The sequence below is a fragment of the Mesoplodon mirus genome (assembly GCF_964341445.2).
Source record: "Mesoplodon mirus genome assembly, contig: HAP1_SCAFFOLD_483, whole genome shotgun sequence".
Taxonomy (NCBI): Eukaryota; Metazoa; Chordata; class Mammalia; order Artiodactyla; family Ziphiidae; genus Mesoplodon; species Mesoplodon mirus.
Genome location: NW_028295501.1, coordinates 546,023 through 557,078, shown reverse-complemented (window position 1 = coordinate 557,078; position 11,056 = coordinate 546,023). Strand labels below are relative to the sequence as shown.

Sequence of the window (11,056 nt, the reverse complement as noted above, 5' to 3'; positions counted from 1 at the left end):
ATGGTACAGATGAACCGGTTTGCAGGGCAGAAATAGAGACACAGAGATAGAGAACAAACGTATGGACACCAAGGGGAGAAAGCCGTGGAGGGGTGGTGGTGGGATGAATTGGGAGATTGGGATTGACATGTATACATTTATATGTATAAAATAGATAACCAATAAGAACCTGCTGTATAAAAAAATAAAATTCAAAAATTAAAAAAAATAAATACAATTTAAAAAATAAAACAGAAAAAGAAGTTCCTCCCTTCCCAAAGGTGTATTTATATGAATCAATTATTTCCATGCTTATATCTATAAATACAAAAAATAGGAATAAAACCTACCTTGAACCAAAAAAGAAAAAAGGAAAACAAATCAGAACCCACCAGTTCTACAGAGGAAATCCCTACCAGGGCACTTGCTCCAGTGGTAAACAATTCTGAAGTTGGCCACAGGTGGGGAATCGTCTCCCATGCAGCCAGCAGCCCCCCTGCAAGGAGCGTCCTCATGGCAAAGCTGGGGGACCGTGCCGAGGCGTCTGTGAGTAAACGCGAACTGAGCCCCAGGCCAGCTGCTGCTGAACTGTTCCCACCCTTCCCAGGTAAAACACCTGAATGTGTGCAAGGACTTGAAAGCCTACAGGAAGGGCCGTGGAGCCACACCAGCGACAGCACGCAGGCCGACTTGGTGCCGGCAGGCCAGCCAGGATGGTCCTGGCCCCAGACGCTCTTCTGGAAGCTTTCCACTTCCCTGCCTGAGATACCCCTCCTGGCCCGGTCCCCACTGCTTTTTTCCTTCCTCACCTCTGCCCGGCGAGCAATTCCAGCAGCAGGTATGGGTGACACATCCTCTTCTTCAGCAGGTGGCAGCCTGGCAACTCCTGCAGAAAGTCCAGCAGAGCCCCACTCACACCGGGCCACCCAAAAAGCCACGGCCCCTCACTCCCTCCCACCAGCCCAGCCCCGACACTGCTGACGGGGCAGAGGATATGGCGTCAGGCACAGCTGCAGGGGCTCTTGCTGCCTGGAACGGTGTTTATATTGACCTCAACCCAGGCACACCTGGGGAGGGCTGGCCCGCCGGGTCAGCCAATCCTCACCCCTCAGCAGCTCACATTTGCAGAAAATGGACCTTGCTGCACCGGCCACGTACAAGGAACAGGTGTGGGCTCCTGAGAGTCAGGAGAGACAAGGGGCTGCAGCCCTGGCTTGTTTTCTAATCATTTTATCTGGCGCATGAGTGGGAGACAACTTCAAGAAGACCCTCTCCTAATGAGAGGAACCCAGGAGTCAGGGAGAGGAGGGGTGGCGGGTGGAGACAGAGGCCTGGTGCCCCGGCTGCAGTGGAAGCCTCTGGAAGACCAGGCAGAGGGAGGCTGCACAGAGTGATGCCCAGGGTCACAGACCTGTCGGAGCTGCTGTTTCTTAGTTCAAGTCCTGCTCTGAGGTGCTCTGTGTCAGCTCAACCGACAGGTGGGCTGGGGGCGCTCTGCAATGCGGGCTATGTGCATGGTTCCTGTATGCCCAGACTTGCTGGGTGCCTGCCCAGGTGAGCTCCATACCCATGTAGGGGCCTGACCACGAGAGCCCCGTGAGCTGCTGGGTAACTGCCCAGGTGAGCTCCATATCCTGGGAGGGGCCTGACCACGAGAGCCCCGTGAGCTGCTGGGTAACTGCCCAGGTGAACTCCATATCCTGGAAGGGCCCTGACCACGAGAGCCCCGAGGGCTGCTGGGTACCTGGTAAAGAACGTCAGGACAGTCAGTGAAGCCACCAAGAATATACATCCAGTAGTTCCTAATTCCTACACCCTGCTGGTCATTCTACCATCCACCAGGACATGGTATTCTGTATTAGACTTAGATGATGCCTTCTTCTGTATTCCATTAGTCCCAAAGTCACAAGAAATTTTGGCTTGTGATTGGCAGGACTCAACATACAACGAAGACAATACTGCTGGGGCCGTCCTGCCCCAAGGGTTCAAAAATTCCCACACCGTCTTTGGGGAAACTTAACTAAAACCTAAAAGATCTACCTCTGGAGAAGGGAACCTTCCTTCAATATGCAGACCACATTCTGCTCGCCAGCCCTACTAAGGAGGCCTCTGAACTACCTAGCCAAGAAAGGATAGAAGGTGTCCAAGAAAAAGGCTCAAATATCTCAGACTAAGGTAACCTGCCTGGCCTTCATTCTCACAGAAGGTCGGCAAAGCCCATCCCAGGAAAGGGAAGAAGCCATTTGCAGCCTTACCCCTTCTAAAACTAGAAGACAGCTTAGGGGTTCCTGGGGAGGCCGCGGTTTGCTGCATCTGGATCCCTAACTACAGTCTAATAGCTGGGCCTCTATAAGAAACACTGACACGAAAAGATGATGATCCTTTTGAATAGAATCCAGAAGCAGCCTTTCAACAATGGAAAGAGCCGTCACTTCAGACCCTTGCCCTGGAACTCCCTAATTTAGCTAAACCCTTTCACTTTTACATTCTCGGTCGAAGGTGAATCGCCCTTGGAGCCTTAGTGCAAACACTGGGACCACTTGAACTGTAACAACTCAAATATGCCATCCAGGTAGGAGAAGCTACGGTCACCAAGGGCTTGGCCCGCCGCCCCATCCGGCCAGGATACTGGGGGTATCTAAAAACCTGGAAATCAGCAGCCTGCAAGGTCAGCTCCCCGCTAAGGGAAAAGGACCCCACGTGGTGATCCTAACCACCCACCATGCCCTGAAGTTGCAGGGATCCATCCGTGGACACACTGACCTCGAGTGAGGAGGCCCTCCAACCCCAACCTCCAGAGAGACAACCAGGGTCAACGGGCCCCCAGGACGATTCGGGTGACCATCACTTGACCTAGAGTGTCTCTCAGAAAACAACAACAGTGTGATATTTGTATATGTATAGCTGATTCACTTTGTTATACAGCAGAAACTAACACACCCTTGTAAAGCAATTATACACCAATAAAGGTGTAAAAGAAAAAAAAAAAGAAAGCCCAGAGATAAACCTACACACCTATGGCCAACTAATCTATGACAAAGGAGGCAAGACTATACAATGGATAAAAGACAGTCTCTTCAATCAGTGGTGCTGAGAAAACTAGACAGCTACGTGTAAAAGAATGAAATTTGAACACTCCCTAACACCATACACAAAAATAAATTCAAAATGGATTAGAGACCTTAATGTAAGACCGGACAGTATAAAACTTAGAGGAAAACACAGGAAGAATTCTCGGACATAAACCACAACAAGATCTATTTTGATGCACCTCCTAGAGTAATGGAATAAAAAACAAAATAAACAAATGGGTCCTAATGAAACGTAAAAGCTTTTGCAAAACAAAGGAAACTACACACAAGACGGAAAGACAACCCTCAGAATAGGAGAAAATATTTGCAAACGAATCAACAGACAAAGCATTAACCTCCAATATAAATAAACATCTCATGCAGCTCAATATTAAAAAAACAAACAACCCAATACAAAAATGGGCAGAAGATCTAAATAGACATTCCTTCCAAGAAGACATAGAGATGGCCAAGAAGCACATGAAAAGGTGCTCAACGTCACTAATTAGAGAAATGCAAATCAAAACTACGACGTATCACCCCACACCTGTTAGAATGAGCCTCATCAGAAAAGATACAAACAACAAATGCTGGAGAGGGCTGGAGAAAAGGAACCCTCTTCCACTATTGGTAGGAATGTAAACTGACGCAGTCACTATAGAGAATAGTATGGAGGTGCTTTAAAAATCTAAAAATAGAATTACCATCTGATCCAGCAATCCCACTTCTGGGCATATACCCAGAGAAAACCATAAATCAAACAGGAACATTCACCACAATGTTCATTGCAGCACTATTTACAATAGCCAGAAAATCGAAGCCACCTAAATGCCCACAGACAGATGAATGGATAAAGATGTGGTACATGTATAAAATGGAATGTTTCTCAGCCATAAAAAGGAAGGAAATTGGGTCATTTGTAGAGACGTCGATGGATCCAGAGACTGTCATACAGAGTGAAGTAAGTCAGAAAGAGGAAATCAAGTATTGTATATTACTGCATGTATGTGGAACCTAGAAAAATGGTACAGATGAACCGGTTTGCAGGGCAGAAATAGAGACACAGAGGTAGAGAACAAACGTATGGACACCAAGGGGGGAAAGCCGTGGAGGGGTGGTGGTGGGATGAATTGGGAGATTGGGATTGACATGTATACATTTATATGTATAAAATAGATAACCAATAAGAACCTGCTGTATAAAAAAATAAAATTCAAAAATTAAAAAAAATAAATACAATTTAAAAAATAAAACAGAAAAAGAAGTTCCTCCCTTCCCAAAGGTGTATTTATATGAATCAATTATTTCCATGCTTATATCTATAAATACAAAAAATAGGAATAAAACCTACCTTGAACCAAAAAAGAAAAAAGGAAAACAAATCAGAACCCACGAGTTCTACAGAGGAAAACCCTACCAGGGCACTTGCTCCAGTGGTAAACAATTCTGAAGTTGGCCACAGGTGGGGAATCGTCTCCCATGCAGCCAGCAGCCCCCCTGCAAGGAGCGTCCTCATGGCAAAGCTGGGGGACCGTGCCGAGGCGTCTGTGAGTAAACGTGAACTGAGCCCCAGGCCAGCTGCTGCTGAACTGTTCCCACCCTTCCCAGGTAAAACACCTGAATGTGTGCAAGGACTTGAAAGCCTACAGGAAGGGCCGTGGAGCCACACCAGCGACAGCACGCAGGCCGACTTGGTGCCGGCAGGCCAGCCAGGATGGTCCTGGCCCCAGACGCTCTTCTGGAAGCTTTCCACTTCCCTGCCTGAGATACCCCTCCTGGCCCGGTCCCCACTGCTTTTTTCCTTCCTCACCTCTGCCCGGCGAGCAATTCCAGCAGCAGGTATGGGTGACACATCCTCTTCTTCAGCAGGTGGCAGCCTGGCAACTCCTGCAGAAAGTCCAGCAGAGCCCCACTCACACCGGGCCACCCAAAAAGCCACGGCCCCTCACTCCCTCCCACCAGCCCAGCCCCGACACTGCTGACGGGGCAGAGGATATGGCGTCAGGCACAGCTGCAGGGGCTCTTGCTGCCTGGAACGGTGTTTATATTGACCTCAACCCAGGCACACCTGGGGAGGGCTGGCCCGCCGGGTCAGCCAATCCTCACCCCTCAGCAGCTCACATTTGCAGAAAATGGACCTTGCTGCACCGGCCACGTACAAGGAACAGGTGTGGGCTCCTGAGAGTCAGGAGAGACAAGGGGCTGCAGCCCTGGCTTGTTTTCTAATCATTTTATCTGGCGCATGAGTGGGAGACAACTTCAAGAAGACCCTCTCCTAATGAGAGGAACCCAGGAGTCAGGGAGAGGAGGGGTGGCGGGTGGAGACAGAGGCCTGGTGCCCCGGCTGCAGTGGAAGCCTCTGGAAGACCAGGCAGAGGGAGGCTGCACAGAGTGATGCCCAGGGTCACAGACCTGTCGGAGCTGCTGTTTCTTAGTTCAAGTCCTGCTCTGAGGTGCTCTGTGTCAGCTCAACCGACAGGTGGGCTGGGGGCGCTCTGCAATGCGGGCTATGTGCATGGTTCCTGTATGCCCAGACTTGCTGGGTGCCTGCCCAGGTGAGCTCTATACCCACGTAGGGGCCTGACCACGAGAGCCCCGTGGGCTGCTGGGTACCTGTCCAGATGAGCTCCATATCCTGGGAGGGGCCTGACCACGAGAGCCCCGTGAGCTGCTGGGTAACTGCCCAGGTGAACTCCATATCCTGGAAGGGCCCTGACCACGAGAGCCCCGAGGGCTGCTGGGTACCTGGTAAAGAACGTCAGGACAGTCAGTGAAGCCACCAAGAATATACATCCAGTAGTTCCTAATTCCTACACCCTGCTGGTCATTCTACCATCCACCAGGACATGGTATTCTGTATTAGACTTAGATGATGCCTTCTTCTGTATTCCATTAGTCCCAAAGTCACAAGAAATTTTGGCTTGTGATTGGCAGGACTCAACATACAACGAAGACAATACTGCTGGGGCCGTCCTGCCCCAAGGGTTCAAAAATTCCCACACCGTCTTTGGGGAAACTTAACTAAAACCTAAAAGATCTACCTCTGGAGAAGGGAACCTTCCTTCAATATGCAGACCACATTCTGCTCGCCAGCCCTACTAAGGAGGCCTCTGAACTACCTAGCCAAGAAAGGATAGAAGGTGTCCAAGAAAAAGGCTCAAATATCTCAGACTAAGGTAACCTGCCTGGCCTTCATTCTCACAGAAGGTCGGCAAAGCCCATCCCAGGAAAGGGAAGAAGCCATTTGCAGCCTTACCCCTTCTAAAACTAGAAGACAGCTTAGGGGTTCCTGGGGAGGCCGCGGTTTGCTGCATCTGGATCCCTAACTACAGTCTAATAGCTGGGCCTCTATAAGAAACACTGACACGAAAAGATGATGATCCTTTTGAATAGAATCCAGAAGCAGCCTTTCAACAATGGAAAGAGCCGTCACTTCAGACCCTTGCCCTGGAACTCCCTAATTTAGCTAAACCCTTTCACTTTTACATTCTCGGTCGAAGGTGAATCGCCCTTGGAGCCTTAGTGCAAACACTGGGACCACTTGAACTGTAACAACTCAAATATGCCATCCAGGTAGGAGAAGCTACGGTCACCAAGGGCTTGGCCCGCCGCCCCATCCGGCCAGGATACTGGGGGTATCTAAAAACCTGGAAATCAGCAGCCTGCAAGGTCAGCTCTCCGCTAAGGGAAAAGGACCCCACGTGGTGATCCTAACCACCCACCATGCCCTGAAGTTGCAGGGATCCATCCGTGGACACACTGACCTCGAGTGAGGAGGCCCTCCAACCCCAACCTCCAGAGAGACAACCAGGGTCAACGGGCCCCCAGGACGATTCGGGTGACCATCACTTGACCTAGAGTGTCTCTCAGAAAACAACAACAGTGTGATATTTGTATATGTATAGCTGATTCACTTTGTTATACAGCAGAAACTAACACACCCTTGTAAAGCAATTATACACCAATAAAGGTGTAAAAGAAAAAAAAAAAGAAAGCCCAGAGATAAACCTACACACCTATGGCCAACTAATCTATGACAAAGGAGGCAAGACTATACAATGGATAAAAGACAGTCTCTTCAATCAGTGGTGCTGAGAAAACTAGACAGCTACGTGTAAAAGAATGAAATTTGAACACTCCCTAACACCATACACAAAAATAAATTCAAAATGGATTAGAGACCTTAATGTAAGACCGGACAGTATAAAACTTAGAGGAAAACACAGGAAGAATTCTCGGACATAAACCACAACAAGATCTATTTTGATGCACCTCCTAGAGTAATGGAATAAAAAACAAAATAAACAAATGGGTCCTAATGAAACGTAAAAGCTTTTGCAAAACAAAGGAAACTACACACAAGACGGAAAGACAACCCTCAGAATAGGAGAAAATATTTGCAAACGAATCAACAGACAAAGCATTAACCTCCAATATAAATAAACATCTCATGCAGCTCAATATTAAAAAAACAAACAACCCAATACAAAAATGGGCAGAAGATCTAAATAGACATTCCTTCCAAGAAGACATAGAGATGGCCAAGAAGCACATGAAAAGGTGCTCAACGTCACTAAGTAGAGAAATGCAAATCAAAACTACGACGTATCACCCCACACCTGTTAGAATGAGCCTCATCAGAAAAGATACAAACAACAAATGCTGGAGAGGGCTGGAGAAAAGGAACCCTCTTCCACTATTGGTAGGAATGTAAACTGACGCAGTCACTATGGAGAATAGTATGGAGGTGCCTTAAAAATCTAAGAATAGAATTACCATATGATCCAGCAATGCCACTACTGGGTATATACCCAGAGAAAACCATAAATCAAACAGAAACATTCACCACAATGTTCACTGCAGCACTATTTACAATAGCCAGGGAATGGAAGCCACCTAAATGCCCACAGACAGACGAACGGATAAAGATGTGGTACATGTATAAAATGGAATGTTTCTCAGCCATAAAAAGGAAGGAAATTGGGTCATTTGTAGAGACGTCGATGGATCCAGAGACTGTCATACAGAGTGAAGTAAGTCAGAAAGAGAAAATCAAGTATTGTATATTACTGCATGTATGTGGAACCTAGAAAAATGGTACAGATGAACCGGTTTGCAGGGCAGAAATAGAGACACAGAGGTAGAGAACAAACGTACGGACACCAAGGGGGGAAAGCCGTGGAGGGGTGGTGGTGGGATGAATTGGGAGATTGGGATTGACATGTATACATTTATATGTATAAAATAGATAACCAATAAGAACCTGCTGTATAAAAAAATAAAATTAAAAAATTAAAAAAAATAAATACAATTTAAAAAATAAAACAGAAAAAGAAGTTCCTCCCTTCCCAAAGGTGTATTTATATGAATCAATTATTTCCATGCTTATATCTATAAATACAAAAAATAGGAATAAAACCTACCTTGAACCAAAAAAGAAAAAAGGAAAACAAATCAGAACCCACCAGTTCTACAGAGGAAATCCCTACCAGGGCACTTGCTCCAGTGGTAAACAATTCTGAAGTTGGCCACAGGTGGGGAATCGTCTCCCATGCAGCCAGCAGCCCCCCTGCAAGGAGCGTCCTCATGGCAAAGCTGGGGGACCGTGCCGAGGCGTCTGTGAGTAAACGCGAACTGAGCCCCAGGCCAGCTGCTGCTGAACTGTTCCCACCCTTCCCAGGTAAAACACCTGAATGTGTGCAAGGACTTGAAAGCCTACAGGAAGGGACGTGGAGCCACACCAGCGACAGCACGCAGGCCGACTTGGTGCCGGCAGGCCAGCCAGGATGGTCCTGGCCCCAGACGCTCTTCTGGAAGCTTTCCACTTCCCTGCCTGAGATACCCCTCCTGGCCCGGTCCCCACTGCTTTTTTCCTTCCTCACCTCTGCCCGGCGAGCAATTCCAGCAGCAGGTATGGGTGACACATCCTCTTCTTCAGCAGGTGGCAGCCTGGCAACTCCTGCAGAAAGTCCAGCAGAGCCCCACTCACACCGGGCCACCCAAAAAGCCACGGCCCCTCACTCCCTCCCACCAGCCCAGCCCCGACACTGCTGACGGGGCAGAGGATATGGCGTCAGGCACAGCTGCAGGGGCTCTTGCTGCCTGGAACGGTGTTTATATTGACCTCAACCCAGGCACACCTGGGGAGGGCTGGCCCGCCGGGTCAGCCAATCCTCACCCCTCAGCAGCTCACATTTGCAGAAAATGGACCTTGCTGCACCGGCCACGTACAAGGAACAGGTGTGGGCTCCTGAGAGTCAGGAGAGACAAGGGGCTGCAGCCCTGGCTTGTTTTCTAATCATTTTATCTGGCGCATGAGTGGGAGACAACTTCAAGAAGACCCTCTCCTAATGAGAGGAACCCAGGAGTCAGGGAGAGGAGGGGTGGCGGGTGGAGACAGAGGCCTGGTGCCCCGGCTGCAGTGGAAGCCTCTGGAAGACCAGGCAGAGGGAGGCTGCACAGAGTGATGCCCAGGGTCACAGACCTGTCGGAGCTGCTGTTTCTTAGTTCAAGTCCTGCTCTGAGGTGCTCTGTGTCAGCTCAACCGACAGGTGGGCTGGGGGCGCTCTGCAATGCGGGCTATGTGCATGGTTCCTGTATGCCCAGACTTGCTGGGTGCCTGCCCAGGTGAGCTCCATACCCATGTAGGGGCCTGACCACGAGAGCCCCGTGAGCTGCTGGGTAACTGCCCAGGTGAGCTCCATATCCTGGGAGGGGCCTGACCACGAGAGCCCCGTGAGCTGCTGGGTAACTGCCCAGGTGAACTCCATATCCTGGAAGGGCCCTGACCACGAGAGCCCCGAGGGCTGCTGGGTACCTGGTAAAGAACGTCAGGACAGTCAGTGAAGCCACCAAGAATATACATCCAGTAGTTCCTAATTCCTACACCCTGCTGGTCATTCTACCATCCACCAGGACATGGTATTCTGTATTAGACTTAGATGATGCCTTCTTCTGTATTCCATTAGTCCCAAAGTCACAAGAAATTTTGGCTTGTGATTGGCAGGACTCAACATACAACGAAGACAATACTGCTGGGGCCGTCCTGCCCCAAGGGTTCAAAAATTCCCACACCGTCTTTGGGGAAACTTAACTAAAACCTAAAAGATCTACCTCTGGAGAAGGGAACCTTCCTTCAATATGCAGACCACATTCTGCTCGCCAGCCCTACTAAGGAGGCCTCTGAACTACCTAGCCAAGAAAGGATAGAAGGTGTCCAAGAAAAAGGCTCAAATATCTCAGACTAAGGTAACCTGCCTGGCCTTCATTCCCACAGAAGGTCGGCAAAGCCCATCCCAGGAAAGGGAAGAAGCCATTTGCAGCCTTACCCCTTCTAAAACCAGAAGACAGCTTAGGGGTTCCTGGGGAGGCCGCGGTTTGCTGCATCTGGATCCCTAACTACAGTCTAATAGCTGGGCCTCTATAAGAAACACTGACAAGAAAAGATGATGATCCTTTTGAATAGAATCCAGAAGCAGCCTTTCAACAATGGAAAGAGCCGTCACTTCAGACCCTTGCCCTGGAACTCCCTAATTTAGCTAAACCCTTTCACTTTTACATTCTCGGTCGAAGGTGAATCGCCCTTGGAGCCTTAGTGCAAACACTGGGACCACTTGAACTGTAACAACTCAAATATGTCATCCAGGTAGGAGAAGCTACGGTCACCAAGGGCTTGGCCCGCCGCCCCATCCGGCCAGGATACTGGGGGTATCTAAAAACCTGGAAATCAGCAGCCTGCAAGGTCAGCTCCCCGCTAAGGGAAAAGGACCCCACGTGGTGATCCTAACCACCCACCATGCCCTGAAGTTGCAGGGATCCATCCGTGGACACACTGACCTCGAGTGAGGAGGCCCTCCAACCCCAACCTCCAGAGAGACAACCAGGGTCAACGGGCCCCCAGGACGATTCGGGTGACCATCACTTGACCTAGAGTGTCTCTCAGAAAACAACAACAGTGTGATATTTGTATATGTATAGCTGATTCACTTTGTTATACAGCAAAACTA

At 49.1% G+C, this 11,056-nt stretch overlaps 1 long non-coding RNA gene across 1 annotated transcript; it reads right to left on the bottom strand.

Annotated features, from left to right (window-relative positions):
- Positions 1-1,601: 1,601 nt before the first annotated feature.
- LOC309797403 lies at positions 1,602-9,139 on the bottom strand. The gene is made up of 4 exons (XR_014292635.1): positions 8,933-9,139; positions 5,664-5,795; positions 4,861-4,937; positions 1,602-1,723 (listed from the first exon to the last, which is right to left on the bottom strand). It is a non-coding gene; the product is annotated as an uncharacterized lncRNA (long non-coding RNA).
- Positions 9,140-11,056: the final 1,917 nt, after the last annotated feature.